Here is a 13,349-nt window from a genome sequence, read left to right as displayed (position 1 = left end):
ATCACTCGCAACATTTCAGCTTCAATATTTCTGTTGGCGATGTTGTGGCACTCACGAAACTGATTATGCCAGTGCCACTTCGCAATAGAAAGTTGCGTGGACATCTGAGGGATGCGGTACTGTTACAAGCCCAGTTACGAGCATCAGAAGTAGGCGAATCCGATACAACGCGGTGCCGTCGCACAACCACGAAGACGAGTCCAAGTGCGAAACAAGCGCTCGCGATTTGCCAGGGAAAGGGGCTCAAGGTTAGAGCATAGCTTAGCAAGCTTACGGCAAAAGTAACACTTCGTTCTGAACAAAGAAAAGAGTTGTGCTCACCGGCCGTTTGAAGTTTTCGTAGCCTCTCGCTGCCAGCCAACGGTCTATGACTAGACGCGGCGTCTCCGAGATACCGCTTGACACTCTTGAACAAGGTACTAGTAAGAAACGCCCATTATTAAGGTTCTTAAAAGTAAAAAATAAGCGGCGAACGCCGGCACAAGACGACGACACCCACACCCGACGACTCGCCTCTGAGAGCAAAGTTATGGACGCCCATTCAAAACAAGATATGAGCGGGGAGATTTTGGGCGATAGCTAGCGCCACCTGCCATAGGCACCCTGTTTCGGTTTCGGTTTCAAAACCGAAAAATATAAAATCGCTTTATCGGATACAAATATTACTCAAAAACACTAAAATTATCGGAACCTGAATTTGAAAGGTAGATTGAAGATAATGCTGCCTATCGCTTTGATACAAAATCTTCTTTTTTTTTTTGCAAATGAATTTTTGAACATATTTATTTTTGCACGTGATTAGGGATGCCGCGAACCACCCTAGGGTCGATTTCGAAAGGTTTCGATATTTTCGACCCGAACTGATGCTCGAATTCGAAAGGCTTCTATATTTTCGACCATACGGAGGTTTGAAATCGAAAAATTCGCAGCTTTCCTAAATCGCGGGGTTCGAAATCGAAAAGTTCGAAGCTTTCACGGTTTCTAAAAGTTGGGGTCGATTATATCGAATTTTTGTTTACTTGAGGTTCGATAAATTTGAAGATTTCGAACTTCCCTAATTTGAAATTCGAGAGATTTGAACGTTTCGAATTGCTTTAGATCTAAAATTCGAGCGTTTCGAATTTTTAAAGACAAAGGTCGATAAATTCGAAGATTGCGATTTTCTTTTTACATAAAGTTCGAAAAGGTCGAAGGTTTCGATTCTCTTTCAAGACTAAATTTAAAAAGAAAAAAAAACTTTTAAGGTTTTAAGTTTTTTTGATGTCCAAGTGCGCAAAGTTCGAAGTCGGGTTTTCATGTTCCGCCACCAGTTTCAGTTTCCAATAACGTTTTCACACCACACTGGTTTTCACGAAATCAGGTTTAGAAAAGTTCGGGTGTGATATTTAGACTGCGCGAAGTTGGTCAGGCAATTAAATGAGACGACGAGTGTCCGGGATGTGCTGGAATATTTGCCAGTGCAGAGTGACGTGTGACAATAGATCAGTAATTGTGACTGCCAGCCCGGGGTGGTCATTAACGTGCATCACGAAGTAGTGATCCTACGAACGCACTGTTTAACGATACTCATCCAGTTCAAAACGGCCGGGGGCAGGCAGGTGGTTGAGGCTCAGAGAAACCTTGAAGTGATCTGGCAAACTGCCCCCCTACCCCCTTGCACGCTGGTACTAATCCGATCAAACGCCGCCCGAGTGACGCTGCCATATAGTAAGTTTAGTTTGTACATGATGCAAAATCCTGAGACTGGGAATGAAATTTTGAAGAAAAAGTGTAAGAAGGCAGAAAGAAAGGGACAGGACAACGCCTCAAACTCAGCTCTGGGAATGAAATTTTAAAGAAAAATTGTAAGAAGACAGAAAAAAAGGGGACAGGACAACGTCTCAAACTCAGCTCAGGAAAACGTCTCAAACTCAACTCGGCTGAGTTTGAGACGTTGTCCTGTTCCTTTTTTTCTTTCTTTTTACACTATTTCTTGCGAATTTCATTCCCAGTCTCGGGATTTTGTATCATGATCAACATACACCAGCTTGCCTGCATCTTGACATTTTTTTTTGTTTGTAATTGCTTTGGAGGTTTATTTTCTGGAACTGATGAAACGCCGAGCAAAAAGCACAGAAGCTGACGCAACTTGAGGTCGAGGAGCGTTCTACAATACCAGTGGCGTCGGAAGCGGAAAAACGGAGGGGGGTGGGGGGGCGAAATATCTGGGAGGGGGGGGGGGGGGGCTCCAGTCCCTCCCCCCCCCCCCCTCCCAGATATTTCGGGCTGTTAAAGAAAACAATACAGGGAAAGAGGGCATGGTCTAGCTTCTTTTAATCTGAAATTATTTATGCATATGTATAGCTACTGTCGCTCTTCACTGCATAAAAGATCGCGTAGATGGTCATTGTTAGAAACTCGTTGTCAGAAGGCACTACTCGTCACATGCTCGGTGGCTCGGAAGTTCAAAGCTATGTCTTTTCGCCCTAAATAACTGTGCCATTGGTAAAAAATAATCAATAAATAAACATAACAATAAATGCGAAAATAAAAAGCTGGAGAGAAAAAATAACTATCAAGAACCAGCCGGAAGTGTTGTATTCTTGCATATTCAGAGGCCCAGAACTATGAAACAAGTTTCTTCCACCAAAATGTGCACAGGCCAAAAGAAACACGTCCCAAAAACGTAAATTGAGAAAAAAAATGTGTTTTTTTTTTTTTTTATGACGTGCTGAACTTGAACAATTTTAGAAATCTTCCCCCATGAGTTAATTTGTTCCTCAACGGGGGGAAAAAGAAATACATTATCTTGTAATCTGCAGATGGTAATGATATGTACTGTCTCTGGTGTTAATTTAACTGCGATACCTAAAGAATGTAGGCGAAAAAAATTACCAAGTTTAGGGCATAATTGCCCGTAGGTATATGTTTTGATATTTCTTCGAAACTCGTCTTGAACAACAATAATCATATCTTAAGACGACACTTACCTAAGCTATACATAGATCATTCTTAAAAAAGTTTAACATCTCTACCATAAATAGCTTCGGCTATAGCGCGCTTCAAATACGGCCCGAACGACAATTGTCAAAAACCCGTCGTCCTTCCTCGCTCCTTCGGGAATCTATTTCTTTAAAACCAAGCATGCCAGATGATTGAAATAAACGGCATTGTCTTTCGCAAGGAATGTGGCAACGCATGTAAAATTGCGAAAAAAAAAATTGCGAATGTGCCTCACTGCTTGAATCCAAATGAAACCGCCCGCCGGTTTTTTTAAGTTCGACGAACTTCGAACTTTTACCCTAAAAGCTCGAAGTTCGTCAAACCTTTGACGTTTCAGGAATCGAAAGTTCGACAATTTTTGAATTCTGTAGATTAATAAGTTCGAAAGTTCGTAAATTTTCGAATTTCTTAGCGTAGGAAGTTTGAAAGTTCGAAAAGCTTCGAACTTTTTAGTGCAAGAAGGTCGAAAGTTCGAAAATCATCGATTTTTTAGTCTATCAAGTTCGAAAGTTCGACAAGCATCGAATTTTGCCGGGTAATAAGTTCGAAATTTCGGAAAGCGTCGAACTTCTTAGTTTAATAAGTTCGAAAATTCGACTCCCGTCGAATTTCTCAATATGGAAAGTTCGAAAATTCGAAATCTTTTGAACCACTTGAATCGATCATCGAAACTTCGGTCGAAAAAAGTTCGCGGCATACCTACACGGGATTAAATATAAAGATGCACGACTTTAATTCACAGTATGATTGATTTTGTTTATGTGCCTAAATCTTGTCACTTTACCTGTTGATATTTCACGCAGATTTTACGCCATATCGAAATAAAAGGGCACGGCGAGATTGGTGCGTTTTCCACCCATCGGAGATAACACGCCAGCTCGTTGTCCTTTTCGAGCATTGCACAGCGATCCGGTACGCGAACAGTCAGAAAGCAGTCCGCCAGTGCCGTAGCCAGGAAATGTTTTCAGGGGATGCTTTCCTTTGCCCAGACCATTCAAAAGTAGGAAAAAAAATATGAAGAAAGAGGAAAAGAAATCCCGCAAACACAATTTTAGTTGCTATTTTTCTGTTTCTCAGAAGACAAGAATTCAACCTTTTTTATTTCGTCCCTCCGATCTTTAAAGAGGGGAACTTTACTGTGGAGCAACGAAAACACGCAATCATAAAATATAATAATGCGCTTTGAACAAAAAAAGTCTAGACAGGCTCACAAAATATTCCGGTGCGTTCCCTTCTCTGTGGAACACTGGGGTATCCAATGACTGAAAACTACGTAAGACTGCCAAAGAATAGCGAAGTTTAGAATACGATTACACATAAAAACTCCAACGCGCACTGACCGGGGCAACGAGCAAGTGAAACGTCACGCTCATTGTTCCTGCGCACATTTTTCAGAAATGATCGTGTTGTGGTCATGTTTCTGATTTTTTTCCGTTCTTCGTTGTGGTTTTCCGAGAAAGTGGCAGAGAAAAGTACCAGTTTCTATCGTTTTGTGGGGTCTAAACATTTAGTGGAAGCCGCGGTCGGTCGATCGAAAGAAGCGAGAGGACCCTTTCGGAGCTGTCTTGGATGTTCCCGTGAATGTTCAAAAGCGCAACCCCTATACTCCGTTCACTCTTAGCTGAGACTAGAGGCTCCGCCTTCAGCGCGAGCTTTCTGCTCTTGAAGAGCAGAAGAAACAGAAAAAACAGACAGGTTCTTCTGCTCTTCAAAAAAACCCCCCAGTCTCAGGGTAAACGACGAAATGGTTGACTTCCACCAGCTAGCCTGTACTTTGACTCTTTTCTGCTCTTGCTGGCACAAGTCTGAACGCGCAGGCGCGCGCAAACAAAGCACAGCGGAAGCCAGCGAGCTCGCGCTGAAGGCGGAGCTTCTGGTCTGAGCGAAGAACGGAGTAGCAAGCGCTCCGGGGACGTTGATGCTCTCAGGTATGGCTCCCGTCTTCGGAGTCTCGAGACCGAACGTTCCGCCTCAGCGGCGCTAACGGGCATGGTGGCCAGGATTTGCAGCAGGCGGTTGACATTAGAATACAAGACCTGGGGACCAAGGCAAGTTGTCTCTACCGGTGACACGCGCTAAGCGGTGCGGTCCCTTCACATCTGTGTCCAAACCAGAACTTCCTCAGACAGTTTGTTTAATGAAACGAATGCTCCGCACAGGCTGGTGATTGGCCAAACCCGAGGATTGCGACATTGATACCGACGTCGTTGGCCATGACATTGCTCTCGCCTAGGGCGGACGATGCTGCCTGACGTGAATGTGCCGACTCTGTTGGAGACGTTGATGGCACGCTTGAAGTTGTAGGTCAATAATCATTATTTAAAAAAGCGTCAAGCGACAGCTTTGGCTATTGAATTAATTTTTGAGTGTCTATATACGTAAAGGAACTTTCACGACTCACGTGTTGAACGCAAGATTATAAACATTACCCACTGCAGTGATTAAAGAAGTAACCTCGGTACGCTTTGAAACCAAAAGAATTATGAGCATTCCAAAGTGCTTCTAGGGTGCATATGCTGCCGCATTTCTCTCCCGCTTTTTTTTTCTTTCTTTTTTACATTTTGGTATGCCCCCAAAACAAATAGAAGACGGGACGAAAAAAAAAAGAAAGCTAAGCTGTTTGTCATTTTGTCGTCCTGTTTGTAGGGTTGTAGGGTTTGCAAAGTCAAAGTATTGCTATTTTGAAATTTTGTTTCGCTGCCCTGATAGTGGCGTGGAGTCCTTGAGGCTCAAAGAGTAGAGGAACTTTATTCAAGCCGCCTGCATTCTCCGAGGCGAGGCCAGCGTCCTTCGAGTTCAGGATTTCGCGGCTTATGTGACGTCAGGAGCGGAGTCATCCGCACCTGCGAGCCCGAAGAAAGGCTTAGGTTGCTAATAACACTGTCGAGTTTGGCGAGAGCTCTTCGGAAAGCCGGAGCCGGACTTCTATTTCTCACGCTCACGCAGTCCACGGACAGTGTTGTCATCTTCGTTTTGCTTTGGAATGTTCCGGCCCCTCGCCGTAGTGGGTTGTCGAACAGAAAGAGAAGCACATAGGACTTTTAATGCCTTCACAAAAAAAAAAAAAAAGTTGACAATGAAAAAGGGAAAGGGGGAAAGAGGAAAACCATGCAATTTCGAAGGTGCTTCGACCCTTGAACACGACCTGGCTACGCCAATGTCTGGTTTATCAGCGCGGCCAGCCAGCGCATCCCGACGAGCTGCCACCTTGAGCATGCGTGTCTTCGCGGCAACCGCGTCGTATTTACACGTACCGTATGTCGGATTCCCAGTCGGTACCTTTAAGTTCCCGTGGTTTGGACCCGCTTCAAAACAACGATTCGGAGTAGTGGTTAGCAGATCGAAAACAAACAAATGTTGGGGGATAACGAATGCAGACCAGCATTTATTTTCTCCAAAATCTCACACAAATGTGACAAAACACAAATCACACTATCTGGTTTGTCGAAACTAGCTGCTTGGCGGATTTTCCGGAGTGGTGTCGAGCGACTCTGGTGATTCCGCCGGAATGCTTCAATGAAATCGATATTCCACAGCAACCTCTTTCTGACAGATGGCCAGTCTGTTCGCCGAGTCAAGAAACTGACACCGAAGAAAGCGGACGAAGCCTAATTACACAACGTACGCGTTTGAAATTGTAGCGCATTTCACAGAACCTTTGCAAACAATGCGAAAATTCAGTCCCACTTTCATCGCGGACCGCTACTATCGTTCACCTAGCCGAGACACTCCAGATGAAAATTTCTGGCCGGCTTGGTAAAATGTTTCATTGGGTCCACCGTTCCCGTACATTCGATGGCGCTTGTTTCGACCGGGAACGGCTGCCATTACGTACGACTAGCACATGATAAAATATAGCACACACACACATGAGGTCATCCTTAATTCGAATTAACTCTACCTTTGGCGCGTCATGGAGATTCCCGCTTGTGCCGGCACCCCACCACCACCACCACCGGCTGTTAGGCCTATGGGCCCGGGCTCGTTGGACAGATAGGCCTAACGGCGGTAGCACATCCTCGGAGCAGTCCACGTCCACGCGCACAATCGCCCAGTCGAGCGCACGAACGTTAGAAATGCACACCAGCACGGAAAAACGTGTACAGCAGACGACACGCGGCAAGAACGGCAGATTCAGATCGCAGAAGTGAGCGCCTCGAGCACCACACTGGCCCCAGCTGCCCCGAATTCCGTTCCCGTACATTCGATGGTGCTTGTTTCGACCGGGAACGGCTGCCTTAACGTACGACTAGCACATGATAAAATATAGAACACACATGAGGTCATCGTTAATTCTAATTAACTCTACCTTTGACGCGTCATGGAGCTTCCCGCTTTCGCCGGCACACCACCACCACCACCGGCTGTTAGGCCTATGGGCCCGGGCTCGTTGGACAGATAGGCCTAACGGCGGTAGCACATCCTCGGAGCAGTCCACGTCCACGCGCACAATCGCCCAGTCGAGCGCACGATCGTTAGAAATGCACACCAGCACGGAAAAACGTGTACAGCAGACGACACGCGGCAAGAACGGCAGATTCAGATCGCAGAAGTGAGCGCCTCGAGCACCACACTGGCCCCACCTGCCCCGAATTCCCGAATGGGGCGCTCGCGCGTGGGCTTCTGGGTAGTCACCGCCGTCGGGCAGCGCTCTCCGGGCTCGTTGATGACGCGAATAGAGCATTCGTGGCGGCGGCGTGCAACGTTCGCGCTCGTCGCTACGAGTGCACAAAAATCGAGAAAGCTGCCACGCGCCACCGACCTGTGCGCACCCGAACTCGTGTGGACCAAGAAAACACAACCTACGTATCCATCCGTGGATCGCGCCGTGTTTATTTACTTTTTTTCTGCTGTGGCTTGGAATCGGGAAGAAATCTGGCCCCGCCAGGTACCGACGCAGGTATTTCCAGAGAGGGGAGGTTGGCCAGATGTCTTTTGAAACCCCCCTCCTCCCCCCCCCCACCCTTTCCCTTTGTTTTCCCGCCCTAAATTTTTACACATGCACAAATCAGGAGGAAGTCAGAACATCTGGACAGACCGCCCCCCTCCCCTCCCTCTTAAGCCGGCTCGCTTATCCTTTTGAGATCGCGTGAAAGCTTTCTCGAGAGGCCGTTGGCTGTGTTTTTCGTGAAAACCCAGGGAGATGCAGACGCACATTTTTCGGTCCTGTTCAGACGGCGTATTCACTTCACGAAACTCGTTTCGCGAGTCAAAATGCGCCAGAAAAATGCACCGTGTGAAAGGGCCTTTAAACAACACACAATGGTTGCACTATACTTGAGTCTGCCCGAAAAAGAGCTGGATTGTCTTCTGCTTCCCCATAGTACACTCAACTTTTGAGTATTCGCCAGATTGAGCGAAAAGTTCGTATTTTGTGATTGTTTTTTCACTGGTGTAATATTTGTTGTTCGAGAGCGTCGGGATTTTGGACAAAAACCAGCCCCAAAACGTCTTGGACCCATTATAACGACCTCTTCCACGACGGGAAACCCGTTGGTGCCAGAGCCGGGACTGAGCGGGACGGGGGAAACGCCGGCTGCGTCAATGGCGGCCGATCTCCGGCAGACGGGTGGACGGATGGGGGTATTTTCAACTCCCATTTCGTCTTGCGGAGGGTTGTCATACAAGAACTCCAGTTTAAAATGGGAGTAAAATCAGGTGTTGTCGCTTTTATACCTCGTCTCTTAGCGACCAGAGTAAAGTGGTGGTTTCTAGTTTTTGTACTCCCATGTGCGGGAGTGAATGCTTTAGGCTTGGGAGTTTAATCGGTATCTTATTCTTTAAAACCCCCATCCGGGCTACTTTTCGTTTACAGTGTGGGGACAGTCTTTGCAGGTAGAGAAGCGGGTGGTGGAAGCAAACCGGGTGACAAGGGGGTTGAGCCGACGATTTGGGTACGGAGTAATGGAAGTCAACAGGGTGGTGTACGAGGCTTGCTCCGATCCTTTTAAATGGGGCATCCACTACAGTGGAATCACTGGGAGCACGGTAGGTGATACGATTGGACGTCACATCGTACATTTTTTGGGGGGTCCCGGAGCCCTGAGGGTGCCGGTGTGAATGAGGGCCAGAATGTAGATACACAGGGGAGGGTGAGAGGAAGCCTCGCAGGACTAGGAAAAAGAAACAGCTTAACATAGGGTTCATAAACATGCAGGGGGGGCAGAAACAGAATAAAGTGGGGGGAGATTCAGGAGCAATTAGAGAGCGAAAACTTTGCAGTGTATGGATTAGCAGAAACACATCTGAGGGATATGGAAGAACCACCATACATACCAGGATATCATTGGATGGGATGCAACCGGGCCAATGGGGAACGCAAGGGAGGGGGATTAGGGGTGTTAGTTAAGGGTCAGGAATGGGAAAGGGAACAAGAGGACTGCAGGGAACACATGTTGGTCAAAGGCAATATTGGGGGTCTGGACCCAATCTTGAGTTTTGTTTATCTAAAAACAGGGAGTGATGCAGGGGAGGAAAATGCGGAACGCTTGACATGTATATCAGGAGACGTTAGGGAAATCGGCACTAACAAGGAATAATTATCTTGGGGGACATGAATGCACATTTGGAAGACTTTGATGGACATACGGATACAACAGGGAGGATGCTAGAAGAGTTCTGTGAAGCTCTTGATCTGATATTGGTTAACGCCCAGGTAAAATGTGATGGAAAAATAACATGGGAAAGAACGAATTCTCAGTCGACTATTGACTACTGTTTAATGTCGAGTAAGATATACAACAGATTAGGAGGCATGAAAATAGATGAGGAAGGCACAAAAAGTCTGGGGAGCGACCATAAGAAAATCAAGATCATATTCGGCACAGTAAAATCAGAAACGCAAAATCAAAAAACGAGAAGGTAGGAATAACTTAAATGATAAACAACTACGGGAGGTATCTAAGCAATTGGAGAACATAGTATATCCAAGCAACCGGTAAGAGAATGGACATATGAAAACTTCATTAGTGTTTTCAAAAAGGAGTTAGAGAAATATCGAATCAAACAAGGAGGTAGAAAACTAAAACGTAAGCTCAAAAGCTGGTGGGATAGAGAGGTTAAGGCAGCAATATCGAGACGCCAGGCGGCATCTAAAGAACACAGATGGGCAAAGAAAAAGGGGGCCACACTAGACGAAGTAGCATCAAAATGGGAGGAATTTCAGGAAAGAAAGCGGGAGGCATCAGCATTAATACAGGCCAAAATTGGGAGGGCAGGGGTCCAGTGGATGATAGAGATAAACCAGAAGGATAGGAATGCGGCAAAAAGGTTCTGGGAACACATCAGTGCACAGGGAAAAAAGACCGAGGGGTACCAGCAGACACTAACCACACAGGAAGGGACAAAGGTAGGGGGGGGGGAAGAGGCAAGAGATTACATTAGACATATAATCGAAGCAGCATTTTCGGAGTTAGAATCAGATCAGGCCATAGGGAATGGTAGCGTCTACACGACACAAGAGGAGGATCATAGGGAAGAAGAGGAAAGGACCACTGGGGAGTGGGAAAAAGCAGAAGGAAGGGTTCCGGCTGGAACTGCGACAGGTCCAGACGGCATACCAATGAGATTGATAAAAGTGCTAGGCAAAACAAGCAAATTGAAACTAAGTCAGTGATTGACCAGATACTTATGGGAGCGGAGGCACCCAGTGACTGTAAATTGAGCAGGATGAGATTATTACTTAAGGGCAGTGGAGACAAAGACAGTATCAAATCATACCGACCAATCACGGTAACTTCAGTAATATACAGGCTAGCTATGCAAATTGTAAAAAGAATGGAAGAATGGGCATAGAGAAAGCAGATCCTAGGGGAGCTAAAAAGCGGTTTCAGGAAAGATAGACGACTTGATGATAATTTATTCGTAATCACTCAGTGCATAGAGATAGCAGTGCCAAGTCAAAGGCCATTATGAGTAGCATTTTTAGACATCAAAGGGGCATATGACAATGTGAATCAGGAAAAACTCTGGAACCAACTGAAGGGATATGGGCTAGAGGGAACCATGGTTAATTTTCTAGAACGGGTTTATACGAAGAATAGGGTGGTTATAACATGGGAAGCCGAAACTACAAGACCAGCAGCAATAAAATGAGGTCTTAGACAGGGTTGCCCATTGTCTCCCCTGCTCTTTATGATATACCTCAGTGAGAGGGGAAAAAGTTTAGAACGGTGCAACCTAGGTTTTGACCTGACTTACACGGAGGAAGGACATGAAGTAAATCAAGTATTGCCAGGGTGAATGTATGCAGACGACATTTTACTCGTATCAGAAAGTCGTGAGACAATACAGGAACTGATTAAAATTTGCAGCAGGGAAGGGGGCAATTTAGGACTAAAATTTAGTAGGTACAAGTCTGGTATAATAGTTTTCAACGACGAGAAGGGGGAGCCCCTGGAGATATAGGACACATTAATAGAACACGTAGAAAATTACAAATATCTGGGAGTATGGTTAAGTGAAGGGAGACGGTATCTAAGAGACCGTGACGATATTGTAATAAAGAAGGGGAAACGAGATTCGGCTATCATGAAACACAGGGCGCTACGGAACTATAATAGATATGAAGTTGTTAGGGGTGCATTGGAGTAACTCTCAATGGCTGAAAATTTGGTACACGTTATGCTTCAATCACGTTAATCCAAAATGATGGTGGAAGAGTGCGACTAGCGGAACGATCGACATGATCCGTACGCCAAGCGCCCAGGGCCGGAAATCTGCCGTGCGAACGGTCACACTCTGTCCGCGCAAAACAGAGTTGCGCAACACATTCGTTTCTTACATCTTCCTGCATGATCATGATCAAAACAACACGTGCACCCTATTTTCAACCACGAAGAGTTACTACACTTCACTCTTACGCGCTTATTAAAACCATATACGAACACAGACTTTTGATCAGAACTGTTTGCCGCTACCACCGCTAGGGGATTCTTTTCGGCTTCTGGTTGGTCAAGAGAGCATGCCAAGACCTCTTTCCGACTCTGCCGCACGCCCTGACTCTGCCCGCGCCTCTCATTGACCAAACTCTCTATATATACGGCTCTGATTACCATCCATCCATCCGGAGAGATCTGTGAAATCCCGCAGAGCAAGTTCGGCGGAGTTTGGGGCGCTCCGTGGAGCGGGCGCTGCCACAGATCTATGAGCGAAAGATGACAAACTTGAGCCAGATCTGCGAGCGGAATATGCGCGCTCCAAATGGAGCGCTTTTGGGGCGCTCGAGATCTGCGAGCGAAATTCACCATAAGAGAAACAGTTCCCACTCCTTTTTCTTTTTCTTCTTTTTCTTACTGCAAACTAGGCGAGGGTATTCTTTACTTCCAATCCGCGTCGTCTTCGCGATTTTTTCAAGAATTTGAAGCTAACAATGAGCGTCGAGTGCCTCGTGATCCAGGGACCGAAGAAGAAAGTGATCATGGTGAACGGCGATCGCAAGTTGAGGGACGTTCACAATACACTCCTACAATCGTACTCCAGAGGCCTTGTGACACCTAGCCCCCTGGTACAGGTAAGCGCAACCATTTTCTACTATTATTTGGTGTTTGGTCGTTTGCATCGAGCATGATTATCTCGACGTTGAAAGCTAATTTTTGAGTCGAAACTGCCGTCTCTCTGAACTTTTTTTTTTTTTTTTTTCATGTACAATTTTTGCTTTTGGCTAGAGTAGCTTTCTAGATTTCACCCTGAAGTAAAACTAGAATAGTATTTTATCTTATTATTGTTCTTATATTTTGTTTAAAGGGCAACTCCGCTTATTTTTTTAGTAGTGCAAAACAATACAGTTCTCTTTGTTATCATCTACAAAGCCCACAAAGCAAATATTAGGGTGAAATTCCGCCTAGAAGTTTATTAAAATCGGTTTCAAAGTTCAACAAGCACGAATCTCCTGGTTTTGGATGAGACGTGCGGACCAGACAACACTGCCCGGCTGCATTTCCGCTTCCTCCAAATTTCTCCTCCCGGCACGTCCGTGACGTCATCAAGCATGTACAGGTTTTTTTTCATTTTGTTTTCTTTCCCGGCGAGAGCAGCGCTCGCAGCGCCGTGCGACGTGAGAAACGTGAACGACGCGCTCGGCCGGCTCCCTACTGATAGGCCAACGCGCCGACGCCGCCGACCAAGGAGGTTATAAGTACCAGGGGAGGGCACGTTGCAATATTGGTAAAGCCTAGTCATAAAAAGTTTAAACGATTTTGTGCCCAGCGTGACCGCAGATCTTTCTGGCGATTGGTGCGCGTGACATGTCACGTGTGAGATGGATGGTTGATTGTAGAAGGGCTCCTTGCAGGCTTGCGCGCGCTCCGTCCGGTAGGTTTTATGAGATCGAAGGCTAGACTGCGGTGTATTCTAGTACCCTACACTCT

The sequence above is a fragment of the Ixodes scapularis genome, unplaced genomic scaffold, assembly GCF_016920785.2.
Source record: "Ixodes scapularis isolate PalLabHiFi unplaced genomic scaffold, ASM1692078v2 ptg000494l_1__unscaffolded, whole genome shotgun sequence".
In the NCBI taxonomy this organism is placed as follows: Eukaryota; Metazoa; Arthropoda; class Arachnida; order Ixodida; family Ixodidae; genus Ixodes; species Ixodes scapularis.
This window is presented reverse-complemented; position numbering follows the sequence as displayed.